The sequence below is a fragment of the Haliaeetus leucocephalus genome, unplaced genomic scaffold (assembly GCF_000737465.1).
Source record: "Haliaeetus leucocephalus isolate CR32 unplaced genomic scaffold, Haliaeetus_leucocephalus-4.0 Scaffold284, whole genome shotgun sequence".
Classification (NCBI taxonomy): Eukaryota; Metazoa; Chordata; class Aves; order Accipitriformes; family Accipitridae; genus Haliaeetus; species Haliaeetus leucocephalus.
Window position 1 is genome coordinate 4,979,799 of NW_010972720.1, and position 15,855 is coordinate 4,995,653.

Sequence of the window (15,855 nt, forward strand, 5' to 3'; positions counted from 1 at the left end):
GTATTTAGTTTCTTTATTTCAAAACATCAATATATAAAACCTATTCTTTCCTTCCCCCTGCAAATGCCCAGCAGAACTTATTTATTTACTTTTTGACAGAATGAGCAACAGCTTATTTTTTGCTCACTCTTTTGGAAGTGAGCTCTTAGAATAAAATTAGATCCTTTGCAAAGGACTGCACTTGGGGAATGCAAAGGAATGTGCATCACTTAAGCCTCATCTAAGATTTAAAACAAATGATTTAAATAGGTTTTTAGATGAGCCATAATTACTATACAAGCTTTCTGCACATAAGCAAGTGTGATTTACCTGCATATTTTTACTCAGAATGTAATTACTTGCCAATCTATTACCACTCATTTTGCTGAGTCTATTTTTAGTATTAAATCATTGTTTGTGTGCTTCTCCTCTCACCACATGGAGGACCTATCCTAGGATCTCCATGCTACTGGACTTCCAAAGACAAGGCTCTTGGACAAGGCCTCTGAAGTAAGATAAATTGCCCATAAGACAGGATTTAGAATAACTGAAGTGATTTTATACGTAAACTTTTTTTTGAGAAATCCTGAGAAAGGGTGTTTTGATTACTGAAAGTCATGGCACTGGATTAAATATTAATTGTCTCTAACAGAAACTTCCTTAGGAATCAACACACCAGAATGATGCAGCAGGCAGAACCTTGTATTGGCTTTAAGTAGATGAGGTCCTTGGCTATGAGATGGGGCATCCCTGCCCTTGCCTCAGGCTTTATTTGTACTTGAGGAATAAGCTATTCCCATTCAGAATTTCTAAAACCAGCATAGCTTTCTAATTCTTTTGTCTTTTATTTGTGCTAACGAAATTTTCAAAAGATTTCACCTTTTCATCTTAACTGCCCTTTTTCTCAAGCTATGCTATTTTATGTGTTCTGTTTTGGACCTCCTGAGCCTGACCTTCCTTCCTGTTTCTGGAACAACACCCTCACCGATTTCTTCCTACAGAAACAGAAGCCACCACTGCATTTCTGGACTTTGGCTGTGGGTCACTATACAGTGGTCTAATTAGTGTGTTACCTATTCTCATGTGGTTTTAATAACTTAACTTCCTTTAGGAGCTAGCTAGGAAAAAATTCTCCAGTTCCTGAGCATTTGATATCGTATCCATGACCTTGATTTCCCAAACCTCCTTCTCTAAAACTCTTCTTGTTCTCCTAACTTCTTCATATTTTGGGGTGGTTTGGGGTTTTTTTGTCTGTCTGTCTTGTGTTGATATGGTCTTGTCTCCATCTGATTAATTCAGACACAAAGAACAGTGTAAAGACCTCCATAAACTGGCCTTAAATCACTTTTACCTCATCAGGGTTACCCTGAAACACATTATTTGCAGGGAAACTTCTTTGTCAAGTTCAATCTCAGCACTGATTTCATTAAAACAAGGAACCGGAGGATAAGCTATCATGATCAACTCTTTAGAATTTGTCATTCTAAGGATTGTTAATATGAAGCAAAATATTTCTGTACTTCAGGAAAACATTGCAAGACTCTTTCAGTAATGATTATCATGGAAATGCAAATTCTCTGAAAAAAATTATTAACATCTTTAAATCATTCTGATTTATGAAAAGAAACTGTACTCCAGTTTGAATACAAGGCCTCAACTGTAACAGTTATTCTCTCTGATTTGGTAATCTCGGCACTGCAGATAATTTTTTCCATTGATACAGAATATCCAAAGTGGACAACCAGCCCAGTGCAATAATTCACTGCACTTGTGTAAAGTAATTCCCCCCAATTCCACACCCTGCCCCATCTTTCCAGATCTTAGTGAACACATACCTGAAAAATTAAGTGCTTTCAGTCCTTTATATATCTGACAGAAAAACTGGATAAAGAATTGGCTATAGACAGCAAATTATTTTACTATTGCTAAGTAGGACTATTACAGAAAAGCAACTTTCCACTGGAAATACAATACAAGGGCTTCTTTGATCCATAAATACACAGTCTAGCTAATTTAACACAGAAAATAGTCCAGCCTGATTTCTGATCAGTCACTAAATGGTAGACCAACATACTCAGAAATGGTTTCCAGGGCTTCAGGGGTGATGAAATAAGCCACCAAGATGGACATAGCAGGCCATACTTTTCTGGGTATGGAGAAAGAACAGAACTCTGAATTGCCTTACCACAAGGAAGGTTTCTGTTTGCTTTTGTCCAGCGGTTAGTATATTACCCCACAGAACACAATTTTGCTTGCTATAAACACATGCATTTGTCATTTGACCAACTTAAATTCTCCACAAGTGAGGACATCTTACGTATCAACATTTCTACTCCTCTATTGTACCACAAATGAAATTTTTACCATAGTCCTGTCTTCACACTGATTCCTCTTTTTCCTTCCCATAGATTTCCTTATTATCCATTCCTGATCCTCCCATATTATTTTAGTGATGCTAGGTTGTTTCATTTTTTTTATATCCAACTGGGAAATCACCTTTTCTTCTCCTTTTTTTCCCATTTTCAGAAACTACATGAAATAACACATTAACTTCAGAAAGTTAACAAAAGGGAAACCCTACATCTTGTCTAATTCGTCCATTCTGTTGTGAACCAGACAGAAATTATTACTTGTCAAAGCTTTAGTTTTCATTTGGGCAGCTGCCTAAATATGACTGGCTAAAACACGTTTATTTAATTTTACTGCAATGTACTGTTCAGGATGTGTCCCAAACTGTTCCTTAGCATTTGCCTTGAGGAGCAAAACTCCAAATATCTGAAAGCTACTGATAACCTCTAGCCAAATGAATAAATCTATGTTTATGAATTTTCTCTGCAGATGAATTGCTGAAGGGAGAGCACAGAAATTCCAGTTGCTGTATGCTATAAATGCATAAAGTTAGTGAGCGAATTCTTCATTAGCTAATACTTTTCCCCAAGAAAATCACTTAAACTCTTTTTGGATTCTAGTGTAATCAGAATGGATTCTGGTAGTGCCTGACTAGGCAGGTACCCAGAAATATTTATTTTTCAGTAGTTCAAAAATATAATACGGGAAAGGCATATGCCAAGGTGTATGCAAAGTGACTACATTCACCTCTGAGATTAAAATGACATTCAGTGTTACATTTTGATATCAAGTGAGCTTTGACCTAGGAAGTCTTATGGTTGATGAAGGAAAAATAACAGATTGGAGAACAGGGTAGAAGAGTTTATAATTGTGAATTCTAAGTTTATTGGTCTCCCAAAGTGAGATTTTTTTTTAATTGCTGATTTAGATTGCTAAAAAAATGCATATTATTTTTACTCCATTTTCTACTGGTACAGAGACTTTGATTTTATAACTTCCTGTCCCCTTTTATGAGGTGCTGATGTTTGACAATGTTCTCTTTACTAGAAGGATGACTGAATGTACTTCAACAAGAAATAGTGCTTTATAGGAATGAAGAAATAATTATATATGCATCTATCATATAAAAGGTTGTCTTGAAGAGGAAGGAGACTTATTTTCTTAAGCTGTGAAAGGTTTTGTTTCTCTTTAATGAGGCCTGATCACTGGAAAAGCCAAGTGCCAGCCATTCCAGTGCTGATGGTTGCTTCTCTCTGGCAAGGCTGTGCCTTCCACTTTCTTTTTCAGTTGTGAATAATGTGCATGTCTGGAATATGCTCTAACTTAACATTATGTCCTGAGGACCAAAATATATCCTACCGGAGGATTAGAGAAGCCATTCAGTGGGCATTTTTGTCAGTGCAGTCACCTTAGAAGACCCAAAAAGCAGTCAGGGTTGCTTGGCTTTCGTTTGCTTTGGTCTTTTGCTTTTCCTTCCTTGTCACTATTCATAAGCCTCTAGGAGAAGTTCCCTGTCTGCTTGCTGGCTCTGAAACTCCCCTTAATAAGAGCTCAGGGAATTCCTCACCACTAACACAGTGAGCTACTGCAGTCAAGCTCAGCACTACTGTCTGTTTCTGAGCTGGAGCTGCTCACATTGCTCTCTGCCTGACACTCCTGGAGCCGCAGAATAGCTGTCAAAATGTGGGGATAGGGGAGGCTGCTTTACATTTGGCCAAATGACAACAGCTGCTTTTTGAGGTTTTGAAATGTGTTTTCATTGTAGGACATGAACACTATATTTTTAATACCTCGCAAATTGTGTGTGCAAATGCTGCTTTTGATTTGAGTCAAATATCTCGCATTTCTGAAACACACTATCTCGTTCTCACCTTATACCTTAGCATAAGTTTTGTCAAAGTCAGTTCATCCCTGTTAATATTTTACCTTGAAAAAAACAACATGCTTTGTGATTTTCCTGTGCATATTACTAGATATAAGGAAGACACAAAGATTGTAGCTCTCCTTTTCTTATAACTCAGTGGCTGAATTCCTTTTTCTCCTGGCCATGGGAATGGATCTTACAGTCAGTACCTGTATGCATTAGATTTTTAAAAAATAATACAGGGGAATCTGTAGCTCTGTCTCTGAGTATTTACAGGTCCCATTTTTATTCTCCGTTATGATGGTTTTCATACAGATGCTAATATTTAAAAATAGTGGCAGAAAAAAATTTCCTGTGAATTAGATTTCTTTGTTAGTTTTAGATATAGATTTAATTTTTCCATATTTGGCACATGATCACATGATATGAAAACAAATATTCTAAAAGATTCCAGGCAGGGAAAGTTTATATCAGCTACATTTAAATATTCTAAGAGGAGATAATGGGTTGGCTACATGTCCAACTGCATTCTTCTCTTTTATATCCTCTTACCTCAAACTTTCATCTGCCTTGTTTTTCTGAATACTGCAAAGAAACTATATCATGTGAAACTGCCACTACGAAAAATTACCTGAGGGCATACTGACTTTCTGCTTAAGCTTTATTTTGTCATTTATTTCTATTAACAATCATTAAGCAATTTAATAATTATAAGCCTCATTAGCATTTTAATGAGACTAGTGGCCATTGCTAAGTGTAATTAAATTAGTTTTATTGTATGATATTTTGAAGCTGTGATTAAATTAAGTTTTACTGTGCTTTGAAGAATAAACCTACAGAGATCACTCTTCAGTAACGGTCTTGTTAACTTACGAGGAGTCTGTAAAATAGACATATCCAGGAAAAAAGGCAAAATATTCCCTACTGAGGTTAATCATAAAAATAGGAAAACCAAATGCTCTTGCTGCCACCAGCTCCAAGATTACCAATATATTCTTAGTGATAATAGTAGTCTGTTAAATAGCATTCATTGTGAGTAGCTTTGTGTAATCTATTTTTAATTTTTTGAAATAGCATCTAGATGCTGTGGTGAATTGTTCTTTATAAATCAAGGAGAGAATCCTGTAGTGCTTGCTCAGACAAAACTCCCATTGAGTTCAAATGGAATTTCACCACAGTAAGAACAGCAGGGTGTGTAAAAGCTAAGTATTATTGGTGGTTGTTGTTGTTGTTATTATTATTATAGTTTTAGAGAGATAAATTGGGTAGTGAGGAAAGACAGTGAGAAGAGGAAAAAATGTACTACAATCAGAATCAGTTAAATTCCTGTGATCTATGAGTTAAATCCCTAGAAAAAGATGTACAAGCAGAAGATTAGGCATATCTCTGTCCATGCGCAACCTCTGTGAAATCTTTAGCAGAGAGCACTGTACTAGAACAGGTTAAGCACTGGGTAAAACACTGGATGGTTGCTTGTCCTCATCCATTTATCGGGTAAGAACTGCCATCTGACTTCCTCTAGCTAGTTCTTTTCTTCTCTTGTCATCATGATTGTACTTGAAAGTGGTGCACCATTTAGCTGGACTTCAATAAGTGTAAAGTTTGTTAACAAGTTTGCTTTGGCTTATTATGGTTTGGGATTTTAAGTAAATTTATGGTTGCATAAATTTTTTTCCTTTTTAAAACTGTTCTGTCGAAGGCTTGTCAAAGTTGAACTATTTGGGATTACATTTTCCAACTGCAATCTCTTTCTTAAGATTGGAATTTTTTATTCCTTTTAATTAAGATGTTCTGCAGGGGGAGAAAATATACAGTTTCTCTGTTAAAACACCAGCTATGTCCTGGTAAGCTTCATGCCTGAATGTTTTGAAGGAGTGACTTAATTTTGGACAAGTTTCCTCATGCTAATGCCCTTGTGGTTCAACTTCACCAAAATTTCCAAATTCGCTCTAGTTTGGAAATGATCATTGCATATGTACAATACAACTTTGTTTCAATTTGTGTATTGCCGAAATTAGTGTGTTCTGGGTGTGTTTCAGTTCTTCATAGCTTCAGCATGATAACTTTTGTGTGTCATGTTTCTAGAGTGACAGAGGCTTAGCAAGACCTGCAGTTTCTCCTAGCAACACTATGATGTCAGCCCAGAGAGTAAAGGAGGAGAACTGGAGATTAAAGGCATGGAGTTCAGTAAGAAGCACAAAGAGAACAAGAGCAGAAAGAAGTAACAGGAAAAAAAGGCTGGGGAAATGGTAAAAGGGCAGAGAGGAAGAAAGGGAAAGGCATAAGAGACAGTAGAGAATAGAAAATTTGGGCAGGAAATTTGCAGAAGACCACCACTAGCACACTGGAAGATGAATGACAGTAGGAGAGAGAAGCATGGAGGGGAAGAACAGAGACAGGAAGCAGTAGATGGAGAAGCAGGGAAGAAGTAGCTGGCGTTGGGTAGAGAAAACATGAAGCAAAGAACCCAGAGTAGAGCAGAAATAGGTATGGGGCAGGGCCCATGGACTGGATTTTTGAGAAACAGATAGTCTGTGACTCTTAAAGACCGTTACCTGTGTAGAAACCAAATCCAGGGTCCCCGCTAGTTTCATAATTTCTGGTATGATTGTGTTTCCTCTGCCATTAGTGATTGGTTCATGTTTAAAAAAAAAAAGTTCTTTGCAGTTTTAAGTTAATAAGTTTGTTCAAATAGCAGCAGGCAGGGATGCAAATCGAAAGGTTCCAGTGTTCTTCATAATCAGTGGCAGTTAAGTGTAGTCAAAAGGTTACATTTCTAGGGCATTTCCTTATTTTTCTTATTCAATAATAAGCACGTTATTCGTTTTTATGTGATTTTAAAATTGCAAAGCTGAGAAATTAAAGGTTAGGAAGTTGCTAGGATTCAGGTAGCCCATGTGCATATATGTTAGCTGAGGTCAAGACAGCGCTTAGGATAGTGCAGACTGGGGAATGCTGAGCAAAGTTGTTATCAGATCAGATAATTGTAAGCTGTAGAAAAATGTAGCAGGAAAGTGACAAAGCAAAACTGTGTGAACAGTTGTAATATTGGAAAATTGTTGCCATTTTCAGCCTCAGATTTGCTCTCCTATATCAGGTGTAATACATACTTGTTTGTACTTTAACTCCTCTGTACTTTAAAGAAGGACTATTTAGTATCTGTGAAACTAATTATGTTGTGATAGAGGACAGAGTATAGACGACACAGGACTTCTTCCAATAAGGCAAATGACTGGCTAAATCACAGATCAACACTGTTAGCAGCTACATTATAAGCTGGGTTACATGGCTCCTGGTTATACAAAAATACTTAACCTGTGAATAGTCTCATGCATTCAGAGGGTTTCATCCCAGCCTGGAAGAAACAATTCTGCAGTATGCACTTGTAAGCCAAAATCCTAATTCTTTTCCTGTATGTCTTCTCTTAATATGCCCTCAATCTAGTCAGGCTTGTGCATTTAAGTACAGAAGTGTTTCTGCATTCAGCTCACATATTAAGGATAAAACATAGCACTCTATTTTTAGCTACATTGTAACTTTTGATGAACTGCAATTCATCAAAATTAGGGATATTGCAGCAAGTCTTTTTATCGTTGCTAGACTCTTCCAGCAGTATTTTTATAATAAAGTAAAAGTTCATAGTACATAAAACCACTAAGAGTGTCCTCAGTGCCTGTGAGAAGAATATGGGAGAAGCAAAGATTTTACATTGAGAGAAAAAAGCTGGATCATTTATTATTCATCTCTGACACTGTAAGCTTGTTCCCAGAAAGGTATTTCTAGATCTTTCTATGGTCTTTAATGGCACGAGGAACCATATTCCCTTCACTCAGGAGACATCTCTGCAAGCCATCCATCAGCACTGAGTGCAGAGGGAATTCTTCTCATTGCAAAGCCCAAGCATTCCCTCTAGAATTGTTTTTTCTCCTTCTGTTAGTTACAGATAGAGGAGGGTTTAGGAATTCTGTTCCTGTGATGTTTGTTTATTGTATTCAAATACCTGAAGAAGGAACTGTCACAGCTCCTGCTTGCTATTGTTTGCTCTTAGATCTCGTTTTAACTGATACTGCTGGTATTACAGAATGAAGTTTTGAAATACCCTGAAGAAAATAGCAAGGTAGTTATGTTTTCTGATGAATTGCTTTACAGAGAATGTAGTTACGCATTTGTCATGTTTTAACCCCAGCCAGCAACTAAACACCACGCAGCCGCTCACTCACTCCCCCCCCATCCAGTGGGATGGGGGAGAAAATCGGGAAAAAGAAGTAAAACTCGTGGGTTGAGATAAGAACAGTTTAATAGAACAGAAAAGAAGAAACTAATAATGATAATGATAACACTAATAAAATGACAACAGTAGTAATAAAAGGATTGGAATGTACAAATGATGCGCAGGGCAATTGCTCGCCACCCACCGACCGACACCCAGCTAGTCCCCAAGTGGCGATTCCCCCCCCACTTCCCAGTTCCTATATTAGATGGGACGTCACATGGTATGGAATACACCGTTGGCCAGTTTGGGTCAGGTGCCCTGGTTGTGTCCTGTGCCAACTTCTTGTGCCCTGGCGGGGCATGAGAAGCTGAAAAATCCTTGACTATAGTCTAAACACTACTAAGCAACAACTGAAAACATCAGTGTTATCAACGTTCTTCTCATACTGAACTCAAAACATAGCACTGTACCAGCTACTAGGAAGACAGGTAACTCTATCCCAGCTGAAACCAGGACAGCATTTTACAGGTGTATTGCATTCGCGTGGCAAGGATTTGGTAGCAAGGGGGGCGTATAGGGGTGACTTCTGTGAGAAGCTGCTAGAAGCTTCTATCGTGTCCACCAGAGCCAATGCCAGCCGGCTCCAAGACGGACCCACCGCTGGCCAAGGCCAAGCCCATCAGTGACGGTGGTAGTGCCTCTGGGATCACATATTTAAGAAGGGGAGAAAAGTTGCTGCAGCCGGAAAGAAGAGTGAGAACATGTGAGAGAACTGACCCTGCAGACACCAAGGTCAGTGAAGAAGGAGGGGGAGAGGGTGCTCCAGGCGCTGGAGCAGAGATTCCCCTGCAGCCCGTGGGGAAGACCATGGTGAAATCATGGTGAGGCATGCTGTCCCCCTGCAGCCCATGGAGGTCCACGGTGGAGCAGATTTCCACCTGCAGCCCATGGAGGACCCCACGCTGGAGCAGGGGAAGAGTGTGAGGAGTCCTGCCCCTGAGGAGGAAGGAACGACAGAGACAACATGTGATGAACTGATTGCAACCCCCATTCCCCGTCTCCCTGTGCCACTGGAAGGGAGGAGGTAGAGAAAATCGGAAGTTAAGCCGAAATAAGAAGGGAGGGGTGGAGGGAAGGTCTTTTAAGATTTGGTTTTATTTCTCCTTATCCTACTCTGATTTGGTTGGTAATAAATTAAATTAATTTTTTCCCCAAGTTGAATCTGGTTTTGCCTGTGACGGTAATTGGTGAGTGATCTCTCCCTGTCTTCACCTCGACCCACGAGCTCTTTGTTATATTTTCTCTCCCCTGTCCAGCTGAGGAAGGGGAGTGATGGAGCAGCTTTGGTGGGACGCCAGGGTCAACACACCACGGCAGGTTGGCAACTTCTATACCACATAATACACATGTTTACTTGTGGGAATTGTGTGGTTTTGCTGTAATTATTAGAGCCTATTGATTTTCTTCCATTATGTTAATGTTTCCAAATTAAGCAATGTGAAGCAATTTTCTGCCATGCTGTATCTCAGAAGCCTTAGGGATATTATCTGCAACTTTTACTGCAAGTCTAGAGGCCTTTGTGAATAAAACTTATAATTTACTTTATTGTAAGTTTTTCTCCTGATTGTAATCAATGAACCTTATACTGTGGAATATAAATGAGGTGACAAAGGAAGAAATAACCCTTCTGAGGTAGGGAAAGGGTGATGGTAAAAGGCACAATGAGCATTCAATTGACAACTTAAACAAAAATACTTTTGTGCTTTCTTCTGAAGACTGGCTACTTTCAGATAATCATAAGCTGTTTGCAGCTATGACCACTTTAGGAAAGAAGAATAATTTTAATGATGAGTCATTATGGTAATTGCTTCAGCATTTCCTGCACTAGTTAAGAGAGCTTATTTCTGGCCATATAGTACTTTATTGGCTTTTGAAATACTGTATCATCTGTTCAATTTGTGGAAAACTATCAAAGGAGAATAACTTGAATGTTAGGGATAGAAGCACCAAAAGCTTTCTGGCAATTATTTCCAAGACCGGCTGCAGTCAAGTTGTCCTTATTTTACTTCTTCTAATCTTACTTCAAAAATACAGACATATTCTCTCTTCATTTTTGGTTCTACAGTTTTCTTTTAGGCTAATCTCTGCCACTCACCATTCCTGTTTTATAGATTTGTATTTTATCATCATACTTTGTATTATTTAATCCATTCTCAATTTTTTCCAGTTGATTCTTATTTGACTTTTAGTTCATTTCCTATCTTATGTACCTCTGCTTTTATTTCTGTTTCTTCTTCTGTTTTATTTCTAGATTTGTTCTCTTCCTTACCATCCTTGCTGTTTTATTTTTCCTCTTCTCATTATTCTCTTTTGTTATTGTTTTCCCTTCCACTTTTGCATACATTTCCTATTTTCTTTCATGTGGTACCTTGTATAAGAAAGAGAGAAGCACAACTTGTGAGGTCACAGACATAATTATAGGATGAAAAGGTGGCTTTTCATTTCTGTGTGTCCCAAAGTCCTTGGAAAATTAAGGAAAAAAAAAAATGGGGGGGGGGGGGATGTTATGTATATGTGTTTGTAAATGAATATGTAAACACATGCACCACTATTTGTATACTGCTTTTGAAAAGGGAAAGAATTAGCTCAACTTCTTCAGGTAGTCAGAGGATCAGAAATAAATTCATTGGTAAATTTGTGGACATATAAGTCTGTAATTTCCCACCAGTTATTCTTAAATAAGAAAGAGAATGAAAATATTTTTGCATTCTGAGCCCATCCTTGCAAGAACTTTAAATCTGAGAGTTTGCTGATATGTCAGGAAAAATATGATTTGGGTTTTTTTTCCCCAAAGTGATCATTGGCACAGAGCAAAGTTTGTACTCAGAATCCAGAGGAGAATATCTACGTCCTTTGTTTAGAAAATGTAGTATAGTAGAAATGTATGAGTTAGTTAAATACCAGCTTCTCCCTTGATTTCTTTTGTGATGGTAATTGTGGTCTTTTTGTTCTCTTTGTTTTTATTTTGCTAATAGATTTTATACATCATCCTTTGGAGTGACTGATCTATTTGAACTGAAATGCTCTATCCCAGTCCAGTTCTAAGTGAGCTACCTTTGATAGAAAGATCTACCACCAAACTGGAAGGAAAAGGCTGAATAATCATAGACATGCATGGGAATATTTTCACTATCTGTGGATGTTAACTCACATGCTTATAATAGGAGGCTTGTTTCCCTCAGTTCCTTCTGTGTTTGAGATGAAAAGATAGGCACTTTTGGAAAGATTAAAAAAAAAAAAAAGCAACAACAAAACCAAACAGGATAAAGAGCAGCATCGTGTATTCACACGTTTTTGTATTTCTGCATACAGCAGAAGAATGTAACCTGTAGCCTGTAAGAGGCTAAACCCTGGTCAGAGTTTGCCTGGTTACAGGAAACACTCCCTGCGTGGAAAATATCCTGACGTTGAAGTGGATATGCATAGAACAGAACTTTATCAAGTCAAAAAAGCTTAGGTACTTATTAATCTACACAAGACATAGGATTCAGGTAGTAGCATGACTGACTGACCCATTCCAGGATAGGTTTAATGGCATCCATTGCAAGGAAGCCACCACAGAGCCTATCGCTCTATTCAGTCCTATGCTTTATGCTACAGAAATAACACTGACATAGATTGCAGTGCTGTCTTTACACTCTTCAGGCATACTGAACTAAAAAAGCAAACACAAAAGGATAATTATTATGTCTTAGGTCCATAGTGCACCACGGGGTGCACACAGGACCACCACCACTGCTGCAGCTTGGTCAAGCACTGTACTGTGTGGGTGTACCAGGCTGCTTTAGAGAACTAACCTTTAGCAGTATGGACATGGGCCAAGCTCTGTCACTCTACTGGGGCAAATGCATTAATCAGTGTAGACACGCCCTGTATTTACCAGGTCTCTGAGTCCTGAGCAAGACTTTGAATCCTACTGTCAGCATAGGAATGTTCTGAAGAAGCACTAGGAGACAGCTGGAATGTATTACTCTTTGGAGAATATAAGATGTTAACTGGGCTTTGATGGTTATGGATAAGCACTTTTGGACAGTAAAAGATTTTTTTAATTTGTACTAAATCAAAATTAATTTTCTGTTTTCTCCATTGAGTCATTTCAGCAGATTCGTTGCCTTTTACATTGCTTCATCACGCACTGAGAAGGAGTAAAACAGCATACAAGAAGACTGATGTTGGTTTGGTTTTGTAAAGGCACTGAATATCAATGATCCTAAGCTGAACTACTTAAGAGTAAGTCTTAACAGAGGAAGCAGACTTAAGAGGACACTAGGTTTATTACCAAGCAGATAGACTCATCCTGACTGTTGGTTTGTTGTTGTTTTTTTTTTTTAAAGGACTCCTGCCATACAATTTGGGCAATGAGGGATAGTGATTATTTTTTTTTTATAATAGTATTTTTTTTAACAAATGCAATGGTAGGATATGGGAGGCATATATCCTTGTCGTGGTTTAAGCCCAGCTGGTAACAAAGCACCATGCAGCCACTCGCTCACTCTCCCGCCCCGGCCATGGTGGGATGAGAAGAAAATATAAAGGCAGGCTCGTGGGTCAACAGAAGGACAGGGAGGGATCACTCACCAATTATGGTCACGGGCAAAAGCCAGGCTCAACTTGGGGAAGAAACAAAATCAATTTAATTTACTACAAATCAAAACAAAACAAGGATATTAGGAAGTAAAACCAAACCCTAGAACATCTTCTCCCCACCCCTCCCTCCTTCCTGCCTCAACCCCACTCCCGGTTCTCTCTCCCTCCTCCCTCCGGCGGCATGGGGGAACAGGGAATGGGGGTCAGGGTCAGCTTGTCACACCTTGTCTCTGCTGCTCCTTCCTCCTCAGGGGCAGGACTCCTCACTCGTCTCCTGCTCCACTGTGGGGTCCCTCCCACGGGAGACAGTCCTTCACGAACTTCTCCAACGTGAGTCCTTTCCACGGGCTGCAGTTCTTCATGAACTTTCCTGGCATGGGTCCTTTCCTCAGGCTGATCTTCAGTCACAAACTGCTCCAGCGTGGGCTTTCCCATGGAGTCACAGCCATCTTCGGGGCCTCCGCTCCCCCGCTCCCCTCCATGGTCTGAGGGGGACACAGCCTGCCATCTCACCAGGGGCTGCAGGGGCATCCCCTCCTCCCCTCCTTCCTCACTGACCTCGGTGTCTGCAGAGGGGTTCCTCTCACGTTCCAATCCCCCCACTCACTACCGGTTCCCCTTCTTATATCTCTTCTCCCAGAGGCGCTACCACTGTCGCTGATGGGCTCGGCCTGGGCCAGAGGCAGGTCCGACGTGGAGCCAGGGAAGCTTCTAGCAGCTTCTCACAGGAGCCACCTCTGTGGCCCCTCCCCCGCTACCAAAAAATCCCCAACCCATGCCACACAAACCCTTAACAATCCTCCATTTTCACACTCAGGATGTTAGGAGAAGAATTGCTTTTTTTTCACTATCATAGAATCATAGAATTGTTTGGGTTGGAAGGGACCTTTTAAGGATCATCTGTCATCAGATCAGGTCGCTCAAAGCTCCTGAACATACATCTGTCTTTTGGTACCTATCCTAAATACGTCTTTCACATTTAAAATGAAAGAATTTATATTGACTCCTCTTACAATGATTAATTTGGAAGATTTGGAAATGTTGAAGATTTCCCTGGAAACTCTGTAGAATATATTGGTATACTCCTAAAGAAGAAATTCGGTGAGCACAAACACAATCCTTTTTAGTATGGTTCTAATCCTGTACTAGTGACCACACTTGCACAGCATCCGTATGTCAGATTCCCTAATCCTTGCTAAGGATTCACAGACTGAATCTCCGGAAGAGGTGTAGCCATACGCAAGCCCTGAGATTAAATAACCATTCATACGTATGACATCTGTTAAGGACACCTTTTGGGTTATAACTGACAATGAGTGCATACAGTCCATTTTAGTGGAAAGGTCAAAGATGATAACTTAAACCACTTAGTCAGTATGTTTCAGATAGAATACAGTAAGGAACAGCCTCTTAACCTGCCTTTCACCAGGTTAATCCATTGCTGCTACATCTTGGTGTAAATTCCTGCTTCTGACCATCAGCATTTCAGTCCACGTGATGGGCAAAGGAACAAATTTTTTTTAGCTTACCAGAATCCTTTCTGTTCTTTGACAGTACTAATGGGCCAGGTGCCTACTAACCTACTGATGTGGAAGCAGTTAGTTGACGTGTTGTGTCTGAGTCCAGGATTAGATCCGTAAATTGAATGACTCTCCAGACATGACCTCCGTTTTTAAGAAGCTGATGTTCACTAGAAAGGCTCCTTACAAACTTTCAGAGTCTTTGAACATAAAAGTTCCTTTCAAGTTAATAATTAAGCCATTTAAAAATAAAGAAGTAGAATGCATTTGATCTAGCTTTTCATACCTTCTGAGTATGATAAATAGAGTGCCTTGAACAAAGCTGCTTAATTCAAAGGTTATGGGTGTGAAGTAAAATAGTGCCATCTGGTTTAGAGGAGGAATTCATGCAACAGAACACTCAGCCAGCATTACTTTGAACAACTTACACCAAAAGATAGAGACTGTAGTTAGTATTGTTTAAATAATTTATTATATAAAATCATACTTTTCAAAATTAATAAATTATTTTTTTTTGTAGTAAAAGACAGTGGCAATATTCATTCATTCTTTTCTCCCGAGTTTTGCTAGTATTTCTGTAGAAATTACAGAAGGACATACATCAAGGGAACAAAATGAGAGCGCAAAAGGAATTCTTAGTTTAATGTAAAAATTATTCTTCTGAGTTTGAAAAAAAGACACTTTTGCAGAAAAGCTTTAACTTTGTCAAAGGCAGTTTTAATTTGCAGAATTTAAAAAGAATTATTTACATTTTAAATAAATGCAAATACAGCATTTAAGAAAATTACCTTTTCATTACTTACTTCACTAATTACCTCCAAAGCACCTCCAAAGCATACAATATAATTTCAAATCATGTTAAATGGGCAAAAATTGCAAAGTACTTTCCTAAAGTTCAGGTGTTAGAACTAACATCTTTGGCATATTTTTATTTACTAAAACTGTGCACTGTGTCTTGAAATTTTCTCATTACAATGATCATTTCATGAATTGTTCACTTGCTTACCCAAGCGTTTTTTCCATTTCCTCTCTTTTCAGTCTTTCTCTAATACAGAAACTACATACTGGTTTTTAAAAGCAAACATTATTTTTATGATATGGAAGTTGATAAGAATGCAAATAGAGAATATTTCCATATAATAACAGCAAAGCCCCTAGAACTGATTCTTCATTTTTCTCTATAAACAAAGCCCTCAACCAATATTATTTCATTTCTGATCAGAATATAATTGCATAGTGGGTATTAATGGCTATGGTAGACAATTAAGCCATTTTAAAAACTG